Source organism: Dendrobates tinctorius, unplaced genomic scaffold (genome assembly GCF_039654945.1).
Source record: "Dendrobates tinctorius isolate UK_male_01 unplaced genomic scaffold, ASM3965494v1 ptg000202l, whole genome shotgun sequence".
Taxonomy (NCBI): Eukaryota; Metazoa; Chordata; class Amphibia; order Anura; family Dendrobatidae; genus Dendrobates; species Dendrobates tinctorius.
The window spans coordinates 1834938-1856895 of NW_027361869.1; the positions used below are offsets into that span (position 1 = coordinate 1834938).

The following is a 21958-nucleotide window of genomic DNA, read 5'->3' on the forward strand; positions in this document are numbered from 1 at the left end:
GATAACGGATAGATAAATAGATAGATAGGTATAGAGATAGATAGATATAGATATTAGATAGAGATATATATATAGATAAAGATAGATATAGATGGTAGCTAGATAGATAATAAATATAGAGATAATAGATATAGAGATAGAGTAAGATAGATAGATATAGAGATAGATAGATGTAGAGATAGAAAGATAGATATAAAGATAGAGCGATAGATAGAGATAGATATAGATAATAGATAGAGATAGATATAGATAATAGAGATAGATAGATATAAGAGAGATAGAGATATAGAGATAGATAGAGAGAGATATAAAAAACAAAAAACCACAATACTCACCTCTCCTCCTCGCTCCCACGCTGATCCCGGCTTCAGTGTCAGGAGCTGCCCCCTCTGCCAGACACACAGCGGGTGCGCGATGTAGTGACGTCATCGCGCACTGGCTGTGAGCCAGGAGCAGAGAGGACTGAGGGCGGCGCCGGCCCTGATTTACAGCTGTAGTCTGCAGAGCGGCTTACTGGGCTGGGGGCGGGGCCTCTGGGGGTGGAGACCTGCTTCGCAGTGAATATTCATTTCTCTTTAGCAGCGGGGACAGGGGCTCCTGCCTCCTGACACCCGCTGCTGCTCCGCTGGCAGGGGCCCCCATAGCAGCTGTGTGGCACTGGCTGGGGGACCCTGGAGCAGCGGGGGCCCTAGGCAACTGCTGGCCCTGTATGCCAGCAGTGCCTTTCACTACTTCTGATTCCAGTTCACTGTATTTAACCCTTAGAAGTGTATTTGCATTTTAGACATACATGGCATATAAACAGAATATTTTTTTTCTAAATATCTGACAGATCTCTCTAGTAATGACTTATGTGGAGAAAGGATGTCCCATAACCTACTTGGCGACTAAGTAGAGAGGCTGTGCATGTCTGTTCATTATTACAGGAGGTATGGCAATGGCAAACTTGGTTGGTTCTATAACTCCCATAGAAATGAATGGAGGGAGACACGCACACGAGCGCAGCCTCCTCTGTCCATTCTCCCCCTAGACCTGGCAGCTACTTCACCTGACAAAACTGGGCCCCGTGTTCTCCTGCTTTGGGATGTGGCATCAGACATTTATAATATATTCTTTGTATATTCCATAAATGTCTAAGGTGAGGATGCCCCTTTAAATAGTGTGATATTAATGTAGTACATCCTAGATAGAGCAAGCTGGTGGTGAAGACCAGTAGGTGGTGGAAAATCATGAAGGTCCCGGCACTCACATACGTTCGTTTTTTCCTTGATTCCTTTATTCAACAAAACTGGACGCGTTTCAGCCCATCCAAAGCTTTCCTTACCATTGTGATGATAAAAGCTTCAGATGGCCTGAAACGCGTCCAGCTTTGCTGAATAAAGGAATTGAAAAACTTGCAGGTGGGCTGGGACTTTCTTGATTTTACATGGTCTATTTTTCACGTGCACCACTACCACCATCGATTGATTATGGGTTTCCACTAGGTGATGGCGATACAAAGTCTGACAGCTGTAGTGGCTGCCGTGTTGACTGTCCTCCAGTTTTCCTAGAAGCAGATAGAACTTGGAGACTTCTCGGTGGACCGTTTTTGGCCGGTGCATCTCCAGGAGGCTTCCGATGGGCTGTTCTTTCCAGAGCAGTAAGACTTTTTACTGAAAGCAAAGTTGTGCATTACTGAGATGTCAGACAGAAACGAAGGTGGTAATCTGCTGGTTAGCTGATCTGTCATGGCGGATTAAGAATAGGATTTATAAAGGAACATCAAACATTACCTGCATGTCTTTCATGTGTTACCTAAAATATGTCTACTGTTTCTTTAAATTCTTAGAATTGTTGCATGAGAGTCTAAAAATATGGCTTTTGGCCTCCATAAACAGCGCCCCCCCATGGCCAGGAGCTGAGTTTCTGCTGCGCTTTTAAAACCTAATTGGCATTTTTTGGTTTGTATATACCTGAAATTATGGAGACCACAGTAATAGAAGGTTGCAAAACCCGAACCTGGGGCGAGTATGTGGTTGTCATGTGGTCGTTCCTGACTCACTGTATCACTGTTGTAGTTATGGAGTCATCCGGTCACCCACCTCAACTGCCCACAATACACAAACTAGCTGACTGTTCCTAATACCAATAGGAAGTTCAGCTCTGAAGCACAAACTGTTTCTCTAGCATGTGAATATGAAGTTTGGGTTCTCACCTCCAACATTTGTGTTCTGGATACAGAACATGATGTCCGGACTGGCCATGGGTTACCACCCCTCCTGAAGAGCCTCAGAGGCACCCGTGACCGGTCCCGATATCACGTTCCATATATGGACCATGAATATCAGACATGTGAAACCGGCCTTATGATTACTTTTAAAGGGGTTATCCAAAATATAGAATGTAAAAAAAAAAAAAAAAAAAACAACCGATGCCAATATTGTAAAATACCAAAAGCAATATTTCTCATTGGCTCTCCCCCAGCGATGTAGCCCTGACCCTTCTGCAGCGCTCCTGTGAACAGCACATGACTGCGACAGCCTACGGTGACCAAAGTGATCACATGATGTGTTACTGGCACCACCATTCAGTGATGGAGCCTTGATGCCAGTGGTACGGTCCTCTCCACTGTGGCCCATGACTGGTCACCTCTGGATAATTTTTATATGACCTTTTGAGTTTTATTATTTGGGTCTCCTTGTGCTTTAAAAGTTAGAGTTTGGGTCAAAATGTGATTGTCTGTAAAGGGATTGTCCAGTTTTGATCCTGTTTTGTTTAGAGATCACTCTAAAAATAAGATAACAAGAAGTCTCGATGCTGGGATCCCCAATGATTAGCTGTGATCTGCACAGCTAGAGTTCAGTTTCCCTGCAGCACTCCCAGAGGTGAGATGAAGCAGTACACATTTTTGGTTTCAATCAGATTCTGGATGTAGTAGTTTCATGATAGTTGGAGACTTCTCCTTTTGTATTGATACTTAGTAGTGTGTTATATATTTCCTGTTTATACCATGTTTCAATAATTAGCGTAACTGTAGGAAAGTGACATCTTCCGTGCTTTCCCCAAATGCTGCGACGGCTCCGGGCACAGTCGAGGCTCCTCTCTCTGCCGATCCTCATGTTTCCTGAAACAACAGAATCCTCCGACTGTTTTCTCTACAGTTCATCTTATTGTTCTACAATTCATGGCCCGAGGCTTAATCTTTCCTCCTGAGCAGTGGCGTCTGCGGCCGCTCAGAACTCAGCCTGCGCAACCTCCTCGTTTCAAGTGTTCACTCCGCTCATCGGTGACTGATCGCTGGGATTTTACTGGATCGTGACCGTGGTTTTATTTAGAACTGTTGTTCCACTTCTCTCTTGTATTTGTATCACACACAGACCCTTTAGAGGACTTGTCCTGAATTAGTACTACTTGGCTGTTTTCTGCAAAGACCAGCGACAACTGTCCTCACATTGTGTGCAGCATTGTAACCGCATGTACTTCAAGGAAACTGAGCTACAGTACTTGACATAACCTGTGGGCAGCGGTGGCGCTGTTTCTGAAAGAAAGCAGCCATGTATTTCTAAACTGGTACAGTCTTATATTAAATCAGAGTTTCAGCTCCAGAGACCCAGAGATCGTCTCTGATTTTCTTCTTTGACTGATCATTTCCCCTGCAGCGGCCACTACAGGGGATATGTGGTATTACAGTACATGCAGACATTAAAGTAAATAGCCATTTTTTGAATATTGCTCCGTGTTCTCCATTATGGGATCCACTGCTTGTTTAGCAGTCCTATACAATGGATCATAGAGGAGGATCTAAGGAGCAGATTAGCAGTAAGCCATAGTTCACTTTCTACATTTCTCCCTTTCTGCATTTCTCACTGGGAAAAGTCACAGCCATAAGGTAAAAACACCTGGTTGTTATTTCTAGCCATACCGGAAGTGTTGTCATAGGGGGAAAAGGCAAATAAGTTATTTTATGAGACAACTGTGCCTTAAACCTCTGATACTTCGTCACATAAATTCCCATTTTCTACCAGAGTTTTCTGCTGAATTGCTTGATCCATAATTATACTTTTAAAGGATGAGAGTCAGTGACTAACATTTGCCATAGATGTTATTACAGCCCATGTCAGGCAGTTCGTCAGCTGCAAGAACTGAAAAATAAAAGAGTTTTGGGTATTTGTTTTACTCTGGAGACCACCATAGTGGAGGAGTGTGCGACGTTTGAGCTGACCGTATCGCCCTACCCTGAAAGAAAAGCGTCTCACCCTCTGGAGGACCCGGCACATCCCGGCAGCCTATTAATTTAATTGGGAACTACAGTATGTAATGCTTCATTTTTTCCTGCAGGGGCACTGTAAGAAAATGAAAAACTCCCTACCAGGATCTCTTAAAGATATTGATTGCGGAATATTTCAACAGCAAGATGCCTTGTGATACGCTTATTGTTGGGGGTGGCCTTTTAAGAATAAGGGATAGTCCAAAGAGAAAAACCCCTTTAATAATGTACGCTTATACAAGACTGGCCTCCGGTGTATAGTAGAGATTTTGTAGATCCCCCTTAGGAGCAGCTGTAACCACTGCACCCCCTGTAATCATACTACACTGCTCAAAAAAATAAATGGGACACTCAAATAACACATCCTAGATTTAAATGAATGAAATATTCTCATTGAATACTTTGTTCTGTACAAAGTTGAATATGCTGTCAACATAACCACACAAAACTCATCAATGGAAATCAAATTTTTGAACCAATGGAGGCCTGGATTTGGAGAGACCCCCAAAATGAAAGTGGAAACAAGTCAAAATGAAAATCAAAACAAGACAAAATTAAAGTGGAAACAAGTCAAAATGATGCTCAGTATTGTGTGTGGCCTCCACGTGCCTGTATGACCTCCCTACTGTACAATGCCTGGGCATGCTCCTGATGAGGCGGTGGATGGTCTCCTGAGGGATCTCCTCCCAGATCTGGACTAAAGCATCTGTCAACTCCTGGACAGTCTGTGGTGCAACATGACGTTGGTGGATGGAGCGAGACATGATGTCCCAGATGTGCTCAATCGGATTCAGGTCTGGGGAACGGGCAGGCCAGTCCATAGCTTCAATGCCTTCATCTTGCAGGAACTGCTGACACACTCCAGCCTCATGAGGTCTGGCATTGTCCTGCATTAGGAGGAACCCAGGGCCAACCGCACCAGTATATGGTCCTCCAAGGGGTCAGAGGATCTCATCTCGGTACTTAATAGCAGTCAGGCTACCTCTGGCTAGCACATGGAGAGCTGTGCGGCCCTCCAAAGAAATACCACCCCACACTATTACTGACCCACTGCCAAACCGGTCATGCTGAAGGATGTTGCAGGCAGCAGATCGCTCTCCACGGCGTCTCCAGACTCTGTCATGTCTATCACATCTGCTCAGTGCAAACCTGCTTTCATCTGTGAAGAGCACTGGGCGCCAGTGGCGAATTTGCCAATCCTGGTGTTCTCTAGCAAATGCCAAGCGTCCTGCACGGTGTTGGGCTGTGAGCACATCCCCCATCTGTGGACGTTGGGCACTCAGGCCATCCTCATGGAGTCAGTTTCTAACAGTTTGTGCACACACATGCACATTTGTGGTCTGCTGGAGGTCATTTTGCAGGGCTCTGGCAGTGCTCCTCCTGTTCCTCCTTGTACAAAGGTGGCGGTAGCGGTCCTGCTGCTGGGTTGTTGCCCTCCTACGGCCCCCTCCACATCTCTTGGTGTACTGGCATGTCTCCTGGCAGCGCCTCCAGCCTCTGGACACTGCGCTGACAGACATAGCAAACCTTCTTGCCACAGCTTGCATTAATGTGCCATCCTGGATTAGCTACACTACCTGAGCAACTTCTGTGGGTTGTAGACACTGCCTCATGCTACTGTACAGTACCTTTAAGGATGAGAGCAATGACAAAATGCAAAAGTGACCAAAGCAACAGCCAAAAAGGTTGAGAAAAGAGAAATGGTCCTGTGGTCCCCACCTGCAGAACCACTCCTTTATAGGGGGTGTGTTCCTAATTGCCCATCATTTCTACCTTCCATTTGCACAACAGCAGGAAAAATTGATTCACGATGGGTGTTGCTTCATAACTGAACAGGTTGATTTCAGAGAAGTGTAATTGACTTGGAGTTATATTGTGTTGTTTACGTGTTCCCTTTATTTTTTTAAGCAGTGTATATCCTATAACAACGCACCATCACAGCAAGAGTTTGGCGACACACTGTATAATGCTGCGACTCTGAAGATAGAGCAGTGGGGAGCCGTGAGGTCTGTGACCTTGTCAGAGAAAGAGTTAAGCAGCGACTCTTCTGACTTGTGTGCTGACAAATGGGATTATCCTTCATACAGTGAATTGGACCCCTAAGGCGCGCTCAGGGGAGTAGAGAAAATGCTTCCAATATCTCTTGTCAGCAGTTCTGCCAAACATGAAGCGGAATACATGTGTGATGGGAAGAGATTGTCACCATTCATAATATATAGCAAAACGCATCAGTGTACGGAGTGTCCATTACATGTGGGGTGCAGCTGGAAGCTCCAACACCTCCCCCTCTAAATGTCATTTGCCAGCTATAGTGCCATGGTAGAGGGATCTTCAACCCCCCCCCCCCCAGGCACCAGAACCCAAAATTGGCTTCCAGATCTGCAACCCCACTATTGATGATTCTCTAAGTACATCCTGCCCCTTACTCCACAAATACAACTAATCATACTCATAGCATTTGGGCATGCTGGGAGTTGTAGTTTTGTCATCTGTCTCAATGTTTTTTTCCCTGCCTGTCTCCTTCTCTTGTATTTTCTATCATTGTGCATGTCCCATGGCTTAAATGGGGCTAACATCCTCTCTATGGGGAAAGAATTGGGACAAACATCTTAGTAATTGAATTTGTTTGTCAGCCCCATTTCCCCGGTGTATAACATCTGACCTCGTCACCCCCAGAATATAACATTCGGACCTGTTGCCCCCTCTTCCCTCCAGTGCATAACCTCTGGCCCCGCCGCCATTCCCTCTGCCTTTACTAACCTGTGACAGAACGGCCGATGGTGCAGAGCTCACGGATACCAGCGTGGTCCTGTAATAGGAGCCATCGGGGTAACAAGTCCATCCATGATATTTCATCCTCCTAAATCTTTCTCCATCACCTGTGAGTGATATTATTGAGAAGTGGAAGGAACCACAGCAACTCAGCCACGAAGAGAGGAGACCCTGTAATGTTACAGAGCGGGGGCCGAGTGCTGAAGAGTAAAGAGCAGAAAAGTCACCACCTCTCTGCTGACTCCAAAAGTGCAGAGTCCAGACCTCATCTGGTATTACATTAGCACAAACACTGCGCCCCCGCTAGGAGCCTCATGGCCGAGCAGTTGCATGCAGCCGTACATCACCAAGCACAATGCCGAGCATCAGAAGTTGCCACCACTGGACTCTGGAAAAGATGTGCTCTGCACAGTGACAGATCACACTTCTCTATCTGGCGTCTTATGGAGGAGTCTGGGTTTGGTGATTCCACAAGAACGTTACCCCCTGACTACGTTGTGCTCGCTGTATAGATGGTACAGGAGGATAAAGCTATGAGCTTATTATCAGGGGTCGGCCTCGGCTTCTTGGTCCCAGTGATGGGAACTCTAAATTCTACAGTTCAAGACATTGAGGACAATGTCTTGAACTGAAGACTGACCTCTTCCGACAAGCCTACAACCTGCAGTGATGCTCAGTCTACTGAACCGCCACACGACCAGCTCTACCCTTTCCTAGTGTACTATCACCCATCCCCTGTAGACTGTGAGCCCTCGCGGGCAGGGTCCTCTCTCCTTCTGTACTTGTGTGTGTCTTGTATTGCTCATGTTTATTGTACTTGTCTATATTTGCCCCTTTTCACATGTAAAGCGCCATGGAATAAATGGCGCTATATAAATGTACAATAATAATAATAATAATTTTAGCTTCCAGCTTTGTAGGAACAGTTTGGGGAAGACCCTATTCTGTTCCCCATGACTGTGCCCAGTGCACAAGGTCCATACAGACATGGAAGGGGAGTTTAATGGAAGAACATGACACAGAGCCCAAACCTCAGCCACATCCAATACATATAATGGAGATTATGAGCCCGGTCTCTCCCCAACTTCAAAAAACGTTCTTCTGGATGAAGGGCCACGAATTCCCTCAGGTCTTGTAGTAATCCTTCCCAGGAGAGTGGAAGCTGTTAGAGCTGCAAAATGGAGATTAATTCCATAATGTCCATGGAACAGGGGAACAGTCTTGAGGAGATCATTTGCATATTCCCAGTGCCTTCTGGGATAAGTGAAGAGTCTCCGCGGGCTCAACGATCACTGGGTTTTGGCCGTTGCAGCTGAAAAGAGGAAATCGGAAAACCAGGGGAACAGTCTTGAGGAGATCATTTGCATATTCCCAGTGCCTTCTGGGATAAGTGAAGAGTCTCCGCGGGCTCAACGATCACTGGGTTTTGGCCGTTGCAGCTGAAAAGAGGAAATCGGAAAACCAGGGGAACAGTCTTGAGGAGATCATTTGCATATTCCCAGTGCCTTCTGGGATAAGTGAAGAGTCTCCGCGGGCTCAACGATCACTGGGTTTTGGCCGTTGCAGCTGAAAAGAGGAAATCGGAAAACCAGGGGAACAGTCTTGAGGAGATCATTTGCATATTCCCAGTGCCTTCTGGGATAAGTGAAGAGTCTCCGCGGGCTCAACGATCACTGGGTTTTGGCCGTTGCAGCTGAAAAGAGGAAATCGGAAAACCAGGGGAACAGTCTTGAGGAGATCATTTGCATATTCCCAGTGCCTTCTGGGATAAGTGAAGAGTCTCCGCGGGCTCAACGATCACTGGGTTTTGGCCGTTGCAGCTGAAAAGAGGAAATCGGAAAAACCGCGCGCCGAATTTTGGCTCATCTTTCATAGTTTTTAAGAAATCTCAAGATGGAAGAGGCCAGGAGCCATTTGGTGAGCTGCATTTCTTGCTACATGTTCACAGATTTACCAGTGGAAAAGCCAAACTTCACATGCCACAAATGCAAGCTTGTGTCCCTGTTGGAGGAAAAGTTGCAAAATCTCGAAGAGAGGTCAGCTACGTTGAACATCATTAAGGAAGGTGAAGAGTTCTTGGACAGAGCAGAATTATCTCTTCATGTTACAGAAAGAGAAGAAATTCGAAGTGCACCTGAAGAAAAAGAGGAATGGAGACATGTGACCCAGAGAAGCAGGAGGATCAGGAGGCAGTCAGCACCCATACTTCTCAGGAACCAGTACCAGGCTCTCACGCAGGAAAACGATGAAGAAATACATCAGGATAAGACTTTGCCAACAAACAGCAACCTTGTACGCCTTCAGAGTCCTCCTGGATGGAGAAAGAAAAATGTTGTGAAGAAGAAACGGAGAGTGGTGGTCATGGGGGATTCCCTGTTGAGAGGAACAGAGGCCGCTATCTGCAGACCGGATATAACTTCAAGAGAAATGTGCTGTCTTCCAGGTGCAAAAATTAAAGATGTGTCTGACAGGATATCAGGACTCTTCAGACCTACAGATGACTACCCATTCCTGCTACTACATGTGGGGACAAATGACACCGCAAGAAACGACCTGGAAACCATCTGCAGAGACTTTGAAGACTTAGGCAAGAAAGTGAAAGAACTGGGAGCGCAGGTGGTCTTCTCTTCCATCCTCCCAGTGGATGGCCATGGAACAAGGAGGTGGAATAAGATTCTGCAGGTGAACAACTGGCTACGTCGATGGTGCCGTCAGCAACGATTTGGACTTCTGGATCACGGAGTGAACTACTTATACGATGGACTACTTGCTAGAGATGGGGTGCACCTTACGAAGACTGGAAAGCATGTATTTGGAAGTCGCCTTGCTACACTTGTAAGGAGAGCTTTAAACTAGAACAACATGGGAAGGGAAGCAAAAGACCAGAAAAAGCCATACACCTGACAAATGCTATTGAGAACTCTGCTATTAGAAGTGGAAAGGAAGAACAAAGACGAAAGAATCTAATTAATAAAAATATTGGAGAAAGAGAAACCAATCACAAACTAAAATGTTTCTATACTAATGCACAAAGCATGGGCAACAAACAAGGAGAATTGGAACTACTAACACAGGAAAAGAAATATGATGTCATTGGAATCACTGAAACTTGGTGGGACAATACACATGATTGGAATACAAGACTAGAAGGATACAACTTATTTGCAAGAAACAGATTTGATAAGCGAGGAGGGGGTGTCGCATTGTATGTTAGAAACGCGTATATCTGCACAGAGATTGAAGCTTCAGAGACTGGGAGTTCTGTGGAAATTGTTTGGGTAAGAATACAAGGACAGAACAATGGAAAGGACACCATTGTAGGCATTTACTACAGGCCACCTGTGCAAGCTGAAGATATGGATGAACTCTTTATGCATCAAATGGCCAAGTTCTCCAAAAAATATGACATAGTTGTCATGGGAGATTTCAACTATCCAGACATTTGTTGGGAATCTCTCTCAGGCAAAACTAACAGGTCAAGGAAATTCTTATCCTCTGTTGCTGACAACTTTATCTTCCAAAAGGTAAGGGAGAAAACAAGGGGAACTGCTACCTTGGATCTAATCCTTATAAACAGGGAGGAAATGGTTGAGGAGGTAAAAGTGGCTGGGACCCTAGGAGGTAGCGACCATGCTATTTTAGAATTTTGGATAACTAGAGGCGGAAGACCTGTGAAGACTCAGACATCAAGGTTAGATTTCAGAAAGGCAGATTTTAAAGGATTCAGAAAGAGAATTGGAGGGATCCAATGGCTGGATATCCTTAAAGACAAAAATGTCCAGGAAGGATGGGAAATCTTGAAAAATGAAATTCTCAAAGCACAGTTGTTAACAATTCCGAAAAGAGGGAAGAATAGGAAGCATTTAAGGAAACCAGGATGGATGAACACAGAACTTAAGCACATGCTAAAAAGGAAGAAAAAAATGTTTATAAAATGGAAAGAGGGAGGCATATCTAAAGAAGAATATAATGCTGTCTGCAGAACCTGCAGGGCACAAATCAGATTATCTAAAGCTGAAAATGAATTGAGGCTTGCAAGAGATGTCAAAAGCAATAATAAAGGATTTTGGGGATATGTCAAAAGTAAAAGAAAAGTCAAAGATGCTATAGGATTTTTACAGGATGAAAATGATGAAATGGTAAGACAGGATGTTGAGAAGGCTGAACTTTTAAACTCCTATTTTGCATCTGTTTTCTCTCAGAAAGGAAATGTAACATCAACTGTTATTCACTGTCCTATTAAGGGAATAGAAGAATCCAGGATATCTATAAACAGAAAGATAGTGAGGAAACACTTAGCTAACCTAAATGAATTCAAGTCTCCAGGTCCAGATGAATTACACCCCAGAGTACTGAAGGAGATAGCAGAAGAAATTTTCGAACCCCTCTCCATAATCTTTGAAAATTCTTGGAGAACAGGAGAAGTGCCAGAAGACTGGAGAAGAGCAAATGTTGTTCCTATCTTCAAAAAGGGGAAGAAGGTGGACCCAGGCAACTATAGGCCGGTGAGTCTGACTTCTATACCAGGAAAGATCTTTGAACAAATTATTAAACAACATGTATGTCAATACCTGGATAAGAATGAAGTGATTAAACAGAGTCAGAATGGGTTTGTAACTAATAAGTCATGTCAGACTAACTTAATTTCCTTCTATGATGGTATCACTGATTGGGTGGATCAAGGAAATGCTGTAGATATAGTATATCTTGACTTCAGCAAAGCATTTGACAAAGTCTCACACAATCCTTATTGAAAAAATGACTAAGTATGGAATGGACAAGGCAACTGTTAGGTGGATTCATAACTGGCTTAGTGATCGGACACAAAGAGTGGTCGTAAATGGCTGCACATCCAGTTGGAAGAATGTCTCAAGTGGGGTACCACAGGGCTCTGTCCTGGGCCCTGTATTGTTCAACATCTTTATCAACGATTTAGATGAAGGAATTGAGGGTAAACTGATTAAATTTGCTGATGACACAAAGCTAGGAGGGATAGCTAATACTAGAGAAGAGAGAGAGAGGATTCAAAAAGATTTAAATAAACTGGAGAAGTGGGCAGCAACTAACAGAATGGTTTTTAACAGGGAGAAATGCAAAGTACTACATCTGGGCAATAAAAATGATAAAAATGAAAAAAGCATATATAGAATGGGAGGAATAGGGCTAAGTGACAGCACATGTGAAAAAGACTTGGGTATACTAATAGATAACAGACTGAATATGAGTCAACAGTGTGATGCAGCAGCAAAAAAGGCAAATGCAATTCTAGGATGTATTAACAGAAGCATACAGTCTAGATCACGTGAAGTCATTATTTCCCTCTACTCCTCTTTGGTCAGACCTCATCTGGAATATTGTGTCCAGTTTTGGGCACCACATTTTAAAAAAGACATCAACAAACTGGAGCAAGTTCAGAAAAGAGCGACCAGAATGGTGACCGGTCTGCAAACCCTGTCTTATGAGGAAAGGTTGCAGGATTTGGGAATGTTTAGTTTGCAAAAGAGAAGACTGAGAGGAGACTTAATAGCTGTCTACAAATATCTAAAGGGCTGTCACATTGTAGAAGGATCAACTTTATTCTCATTTGCACAAGGAAAGACTAGAAGCAATGGGATGAAACTGAATGGGAGGAGACACAGATTAGATATTAGAAAAAACTTTTTGACAGTTAGAGTGATCAATGAGTGGAACAGGCTGCCACGAGAAGTGGTGAGTTCTCCTTCAATGGAAGTCTTCAAACAGAGGCTGGACAGACATCTGACTGGGATGATTTAGCGAATCCTGCTTTGAGCAGGGGGTTGGACCAGATGGCCCAGGAGGTCCCTTCCAACTCTACGATTCTATGATTCTATGATTCTATGTAGAACAGGAGGTGAGAAAAGCTCCTGTCGGTGTAATGTGGATGGGGCACATTCTCCATCTTGTATTCCACAGCACAGTATGGACATTGCCATCAGTTGTCTCTTTGTGACCTGACGACCTGACATTGGAAGAACAAGCTAACGCTATGCAGATGTCGGCCATAGTTGGACCCCGGGACCCCCAGATCAAAGAACTCAAAAATGGCCATAACTCATGGGGTTACACACTTCTCAGTGGGCCGTATAGTGCCCCCGGTCTGTTGCAGTATTGGAGTCCTGCGTGGGAATCAAACCCATGGGGACATCTCTCTGGAGCTTGTATGTTCTACTTATTTTGCTTGAGTTTCCTGTAATAATCTAAAATGTAAGTTTCCTTCTTTCAAATAAAAAGTTTTGCAACTTTTTATTTTGTGTTTCCATTCATTGCCATATTCTAGAATTCTGCATTCTGTCAGTGAATGAAAACCTTCTTGCTCCTTCTTGCTTATGCTGGCGCTCCAAGGTGACACAGCGATGTCCTTTATCTAAGCTAAAATTATGAGATTACCCAGCAAAGCTGCCTCATCTAGTCACAAGAGACCTTCACACTGTGTCAGAGCACACCGGACATGGACATTATATATTAAAAAGGAAATGGAAGAGACAGAATTTGGATCTAAGTAGCCAGTTATCAATATAGAATATTGCAAAATGAATCATAAGTTACAAATTGATTCATTTCATATAGTGCAATGTATACTCTGGTCTACAGCGATGAAATGTGCAATCTTCATCATCATCAATACTATGTGTAGTGTGTGAGACACAAGCCGTCGGTCATCACACATGCGATCCCCGTGTATCTATAGACTTTACTATGTGGAGCCCGGTTGGCGCATACTGCAGCTGTCTGTAGCTTCTCACCTTACTCTCCACGGCAGAGCCGCGCTGCAGAGAAGGATGATGTGATGATGGGACTTTCACTGCGGTGCAGAAATGATTATCATTGGTAGCATGTATGTATGATGGAGAATCTGATCACGTCTGTGGATAAAGACGCAACCTGTCTTGTGTATATAATGGGGCACCCCGTCATGTGTGTGTATAATGGGGCACCCCGTCATGTATGTGTATAATGGGGCACCCCGTCATGTATGTGTATAATGGGGCGCCTCCTCATGTGTGTATATAATGGGGTACCCCGTCATGTATGTGTATAATGGGGCACCCCGTCATGTATGTGTATAATGGGGCGCCTCCTCATGTGTGTATATAATGGGGTACCCCGTCATGTATGTGTATAATGGGGCACCCCGTCATGTATGTGTATAATGGGGCACCCCGTCATGTATGTGTATAATGGGGAACCCCGTCATGTATGTGTATAATGGGGCGCCTCATGTATGTATATAATGGGGCACCCCGTCATGTATGTGTATAATGGGGCTCCTCATGTGTGTGTATATGGGGCACCCCGTCATGTATGTGTATAATGGGGCACCTCCTCATGTGTGTATATAATGGGGTACCCCGTCATGTATGTATATAATGGGGCACCCCATCATGCATGTGTATAATGGGGCGCCTCCTCATGTGTGTGTGTGTGTGTGTGTATAATCAGGCACCTCATTATGTATGTGTATAGTGTGGCACCTCGTCATGTATCAGAACAGATATAAAGGGAGGGTGCGCACAGAACTATAAAACTATAAGGTACAAAACATTATCTTTATTAGAACAAAAATACAGCAATGGTAAAAACAGTAATAGGCACAAATAAAGCCCAAACGCTCAGTGGTGAGCCAAGAATCATTGTGGCACCACAGCTGCACAGGGACCATTAATAGAATAGCAGCAGAAAAATCTAATATATAAAGCTCAAAGTATGTATGTGTGTATGTGTGTGTATGTTTGTATGTCCGGGATAGGCATCCGCACCGTCGCAGCTACAGCCACAAAATTTGGCACAGTCACACGTCTGGACCCCGAGAGCGTCCTAAGCTATGTTGTGAGGCGAAATTTTAACCCCGCGCGTTCCAATTCACCAAACAATTTTGCCCCTATCTACATACTGAGGGGAAAAGTGTGTGCGCGTCAAGCCCCGCCCCTCATTGTGATGTCACAATGCCCCTATTTGCATACTGGGGAAGCAGTGTGTGTGTGCCAAGCTCCGCCCCTCATTATGATGTCACAATGGTTGCCATGGCGACGCTGATGTCATCAAAGGTTGCAAGCCCTGCCGCCGCTCATTATGATGTCATAATGGTTGACTATGGATTGGAGGATGTGTGATGAGTATATGGGCACCGGACTATGGGATGGAGGATATGTATGACAGGTATATGGGCACGGGACTATGGGATGGAGGATATGTATATGGGCACGGGACTATGGGATGGAGGATATGTATGATGGGTATATGGGCACAGGACTATGAGATGGCGGATATGTATGATGGGTATATGGGCACGGGACTATGGGATGGAGGATATGTATGATGGGTATATGGGCACGGGACTATGGGATGGAGGATATGTATGATAGGTATATGGGCATGGGACTATGAGATGAAGGATGTGTGATGGGTATATGGGCACTCGACTATGGGATGGCGAATATGTATGATGGGTATATGGGCATGGGACTATGAGATGGAGAATATGTATGATGGGTATATGGGCATGGGACTATGGGATGGAGGATGTGTGATGGGTATATGGGCATGGGACTATGGGATGGAGGATGTGTGATGGGTATATGGGCACTCGACTGGGATGGAGGATATGTATGATGGGTATATGGGCACGGGCCTATGGGATCGTGGATATGTATGATGGGTATATGGGCACAGGACTATGAGATGGAGGATATGTATGATGGGTATATGGGCACGGGACTATGGGATGGAGGATATGTATGATGGGTATAGGGGAACGGGACTATGGGATGGAGGATATGTATGATAGGTATATGGGCATGGGACTATGAGATGAAGGATGTGTGATGGGTATATGGGCACTCGACTATGGGATGGCGAATATGTATGATGGGTATTGTATGATGGGTATATGGGCACGGGCCTATGGGATCGTGGATATGTATGATGGGTATATGGGCACGGGACTATGGGATGGAGGATAATTATAAATTTCTATAACTAACCACAGTTAGTTACTATGCCCGGGCAGCGCCGGGCTCTTCAGCTAGTATTATATATAGATATAGTTATACGAATATACCAAGATACAATGACCTGCAGTAGGGATTTAAAATCAAGTTGCTGCATAGTGCATAAAGCTACTGCAGTGGACACAAAACCAAGGTACTAACTAAAATATTAATTCATATAACATATAGTGCCGCAGATGTATAGGAAACAATGGTTTACCTGTAAACAGCTGTGGCGCCACAACCCCTTCGCGCTTTTTGGCGGCGTGCCTTCGTCAGGGGTGTTATAATGGGGCACCCTGTCGTGTGTGTGTAATGGGGCACCTCCTCATGTATGTATATAATGGTGCACCCTGTCGTGTGTGTGTAATGGGGCACCTCCCCATTTATGTATATAATGGGGCACCCTGTCATGTATGTGTGTAATGGGGCACCTCCTCATGTATGTATATAATGGGGCACCCTGTCATGTGTGTAATGGGGCACCTCATCATGTATGTATATAATGGTGCACCCTGGCGTGTGTGTGTGTGTGTAATGGGGCACCTCCCCATGTATGTATATAATGGGGCACCCTGTCATGTATGTGTGTAATGGGGCACCTCCTCATGTATGTATATAATGGGGCACCCTGTCATGTGTGTAATGGGGCACCTCATGTATGTATATAATGGGGCACCCTGTCATGTGTGTAATGGGGCACCTCCTCATGTATGTATATAATGGGGCACCCTGTCGTGTGTGTGTAATGGGGCACCTCCTCATGTATGTATATAATGGGGCACCCTGTCATGTGTGTGTGTAATTGGGCACCTCTTGTATGTATATAATGGTGCACCACATCATGTATGTGTGTAATGGGGCACCTCCTCATCTATGTATATAATGGGGCACTCTGTCATGTATGTGTGTAATGGGGCACCTCCTCATGTATGTATATAATGGGGCACCCTGTCATGTGTGTGTGTAATGGGGCACCTCCTCATGTATGTATATAATGGGGCACCCTGTCATGTGTGTGTGTAATGGGGCACCTCATGTATGTATATAATGGTGCACCACATCATGTATGTGTGTAATGGGGCACCTCCTCATCTATGTATATAATGGGGCACTCTGTCATGTATGTGTGTAATGGGGCACCTCCTCATGTATGTATATAATGGGGCACCCTGTCATGTATGTGTGTAGTGGGGCACCTCCTCATGTATGTATATAATGGTGCACCCCGTCATGTGTGTGTGTAATGGGGCACCTCATGTATGTATATAATGGTGCACCCCGTCATGTGTGTGTGTAATGGGGCACCTCCTCATGTATGTATATAATGGTGCACCCCGTCATGTGTGTGTAATGGGGCACCTCATGTATGTATATAATGGTGCACCCCATCATGTATGTGTGTAATGGGGCACCTCCTCATGTACAGTGGATACGGAAAGTATTCAGACCCATTTAAATTTTTCACTCTTTGTTTCATTGCAGCCATTTGGTAAATTCAAAAAAGTTCATTTTTTCTCATTAATTTACACTCTGCACCCCATCTTGACTGAAAAAAAACATAAATGTAGAAATTTTTGCAAATTTATTAAAGAAAAACTGAAATATCACATGGTCATAAGTATTCAGCCCCTTTGCTCAGAATTGAGTAGACGCACCTTTTGAGCTAGTACAGCCATGAGTCTTCTTAGGAATCATGCAACAAGTTTTTCACCCCTGGATTTGGGGATCCTCTGCCATTCTTCCTTGCAGATCCTCTCCAGTTCCGTCAGGTTGGATGGTGAACATTGGTGGACAGCCATTTTCAGGTCTCTCCAGAGATGCTCAATTGGGTTTAGGTCCGGGCTCTGGCTGGGCCAGTCAAGAATGGTCACAGAGTTGTTCTGAAGCCACTTCTTTGTTATTTTAACTGTGTGCTTGGGGTTATTGTCTTGTTGGAAGGTGAACCTTTGGCCAAGGCTGAGGTCCAGAGCACTCTGGTATTCATCCATGATATATCTGTACTTGGCCGCATTCATGTTTCCTTCAACTGCAACCAGTTTTCCTGTCCCTGCAGCTGAAAAACACCCCCATAGATGCTGCCACCATCATGTTTCACTGTTAGGATTGTATTGGGCAGGTGTTGAGCAGTGCCTGGTTTTCTCCACACATACCACTTATAATGATCACCAAAAATAAGTTCTCCCTTCATCTCATGAGACCAGAGAATCTTATTTCTCATAGTCCGGGAGTCCTTCATGTGTTTTTTTTAGCAAACGCTATGCAGGCTTTCTTTTGTCTGGCACTGAGGAGAGGCTTCTGTTGGGCCACTCTGCCATAAAGACCTGACTGGTGGAGGGCTGCAGTGATAGTTGACTTTGTGGAACTTTCTCCCATCTCCCTACTGCATCTCTGGAGATCAGCCACAGTGATCTTGGGGTTCTTTACCTCTCTCACCAAGGCTCTTCTCCCATGATTGCTCAGTTTGGCTGGATGGCCAGGTCTAGGAAGACTTCTGGTGGTCCCAAACTTCTTCCATTTAAGGATGATGGAGGCCACTGTGCTCTTAGGAACCTTGAGTACTGCAGAAATTCTTTTGTAACCATGGCCAGATCTGCGCCTTGCCACAATTCTGTCTCTGAGCTCCTTGGCCAGTTCCTTTGACCTCATGATTCTCATTTGGTCTGACATGCACTGTGAGCTGTGAGGTCTTATATAGACAGGTGTGCGCCTTTACAAATCAAGTCCTATCAGCTTAATTAAACACAGTTAGACTCCAATGAAGGAGTAGAACCATCCCAAGGAGGATCACAAGAAAATGGACAGCATGTGACTTAAATATGAGTGTCTGAGCAAAGGGTCTGAATAATTATGACCATGTGATATTTCTGTTTTTATTTTTTAATAAATTTGCAAAAAATTCTGTTTTTTTCAGTCAAGATGGGGTGCAGAGTGTACATTAATGAGAACAAATGAACTTTTTTTGAATTTACCAAATGGCTGCAATGAAACAGATTGAAAAATGTAAATGGGTCTGAATACTTTCCGTATCCACTGTATATGTATAATGGGGTCTCGTCCTGTGTGTTTATAATGGGGCACCTGCTCATATATGTGTATAATGGGGTCTCGTCCTGTGTGTGTATAATGGGGCACCCCATCTTGCGTGTGTATTTGTATAATCGGGCCTCATCGTGTGTGTAGAATGGGGACGCGTCCTGTATGTGAGCTGTATAGACATGGGTTACAACTTCTACCACTAATGATAGACCTGTGCCCTGCCGATGGGCGTAGATTACTGTAGGGCCTCCATGGATCCTGTACATCTGTCGGCCCTATGCGATTAACCTACGAGTGGTGTCCTCTCCCCGTCGGCCTATTCTCACTCCTCGGGTACCAGTGACAATGGCTTGTTATGTAAAGAAGCCTGTATCCAGCAAAAAACGTGGAGAGATTCTTCAGTGTTGGAATCTTAGTCACATGGGGCCGTGACAGTCCACCCCCCCTCCCCCAGCTATTCTAGTTTCTATAGAAACAAGATTGGGAAAAAAGACCTACGGAGAGGGGCAGAAAAGAGTAAGAACGAGAGGGATAGAGAGGTGAGCAGCCATAGGTATGAGGGGTGTCGGGGGGGACCACAATGGGCAGCGAGGGATCTGCTGACGGACAGGTGACGCATCAAGTTCCTCCACATAACTGATGTGCCGGGATGCTGTTAACGGATCCTAGATTCTTCTGGAGGTGGATACGGAGTCAGGGTAGAGTAAGAGCAGGTAAGTGTTAATGCAAGTGAGCGGGGACGGAGAATAATGCGGGTTTCTATCATTTGCATCCGATTACAGAAGAGATATTCATTGCATCTATGGAACCCACTGCAAAGTTGTTACAAGACAGAGTGGCAGAAATAGATACAGTATCGGGCTGAAAAACCGAGACATTGCTCCATAGATTAACCCCCAACAGGTGGCTGGCATATCCTGCTCGGAACAGGAACACGGGACGCCCGGGTCAAGAGACTCCTCTCCCCGTCTCCATCTGTTGTTCCCATTTGCTACCAACACCCGCCTGTCATTTTCATGCATTTTATTTCCCCCATTATTTGATTCGGGTCCAGAAGACGTTCCCGGGATGGAGTTACAGCCCCGGCTTATGTTATCCTGCAATAACTCTTCTCTGCTCCGGGGAAGGTACCTTTCATTACCTTTCTTGGCCCTTGTGCAGATCCCACTATTAATAAGAACATCTGACGTGGACTCTGCGCTTTCTGTAATAGTCGAGCGAGGTTTGCATCGCTCTCATTGACAAGTAAGTGAAGCGGTCCGGGATTATGTTAGTCCCCTTCTCCGCAAGTTAATAGAATTACTTTTCAGTAGGTGGTTTGACATCATTTCTTCGTTTGCATATTGATATATTATGTAGATATTAGACTTTAGATCAGTAGTGAATACACCAGCCATGAGCACCACAATGCCCACCATCACAGCTGAAAAAACAAGAGACCCACAAACTGCTCTTAAAGGGCTTTTATTACCAAGTTAGTTTTCACTCTTATTTTATTCCTTCTCCTTCACTGAGTATTTCAGTTTTTGCCTTTTTCCAATCTGCCATATGGTTCCTGAGATATGGGCCTTATTATTTACTGCTAATTTTTATGACCTAAGGGGGCGTGGCTCACAGGGTAATTATGCAAACCTCTTTAAAGACACGCCCCAATATACACCTAAGAGACACACCCCCTTTTGGTAAATAACATAAAAAGTAGCACTAAATAATAAGCCCCATATCTCTGGAACCGTATGGCGGATTTCTAAAAGAAAAAAAGTGGAATAATCAGTGGAGAACTGGGAATAATATAAGAGCAAAACCCGGCCACTTTTGTGCTGGTGACAGCTCATCCTTAAAGGAGCATTGCAAGCTTAGACATTGAGGTTCTAACCTACAGAATCATGATCCACACCCACCACTTCAAATTAGCCATCAATGGTCACATTTACCATTATGATTGATGACATGGTTCCGTTTTCTCTCTCTGCTGTAGACAATGCAGCCACCCCTCCATTGAGACCCAAGAAACTTGCTTCGGATGACAGGGGAACATATTACTAAATGTGGCTTAAAGTTTTGCATTTGTGCTTTGCTCTTTTATATGTAAAAGTCACCTGCTCGTAGTAGAAGTTATTTCCGAGTTTGTTGAATCTCACGATGACATTGACGAGTTGATGGGCAGAAAGTAATGCAGGATACCCGTCTATGGTGGTCTACGGCTGAGGGTCTTGTTTTCTGCATTTAAAACTATTTATTCAGAAATGCGATCCCAAAACCTAATACCGGCCATCGATCCCTCGTGATGAAGTGACTGCTTGCTGCCGAGCGTCCACCTGTTCTCCGGCTGATGACAGGTGCAATAATTGCGTCCGCTCGCCTGCGCTATTATTAAACCTCATTAACATATGTTGACTCCCATTCCGTACGGCAGATCGAAACAGGGGAGCAATATGAGAGATGGACCTAAGCCTGCGCCACTAAAGAGGGACGCGGATCATGATCAGTACCTGCAGCACCCTGTAACCCTAGTAGCCGCATACCCCTCCATCTGCAGGTCACCTGCATTATCAAGCCATTTTTAGATATTTTGCTTTGTGTATCCCTTTGCATCTATTTCATTTTTGGATGTATCGCCAACCTATTCCACAGCGCTGCACATCAGTCCTTGTTCACAATGGGGCTCACGAACATCGCTCCTGCATTTCTGGTGTCCCCTGGGCCTTGAAGCGCGTGGACCGGGGCTTCTGTATGAATGAAAGCGTTATTCCCAACAACATATATGGCTATTGTCGGAGAGTGCTTGGAAGTACAGACAATTTTGCAATTTACTGTGTATTAAAAATGTCAGCCATTGTTGAGATATTAACACTTTTGTTTACAGCTCATTGCCTTGGAGACAGACCACCGC

At 44.7% G+C, this 21958-nt stretch overlaps 1 protein-coding gene across 8 annotated transcripts in view; it reads left to right on the forward strand.

Annotated features, from left to right (window-relative positions):
- Positions 1-21958, forward strand: part of LOC141057065 (ankyrin repeat and fibronectin type-III domain-containing protein 1-like) — a 314853-nt gene that overhangs the window by 206292 nt on the left and 86603 nt on the right. For 2 of the 8 annotated variants that reach the window (XM_073553582.1, XM_073553583.1), the window contains exon 1: positions 19575-19778. The exons of the other annotated variants lie outside the window; for them this stretch is intronic. The gene's annotated coding sequence lies outside the window, so the exon portion shown is untranslated. Of the gene's footprint in view, positions 1-19574; positions 19779-21958 lie in introns of those variants that run through there. 8 annotated transcript variants of the gene reach the window in all.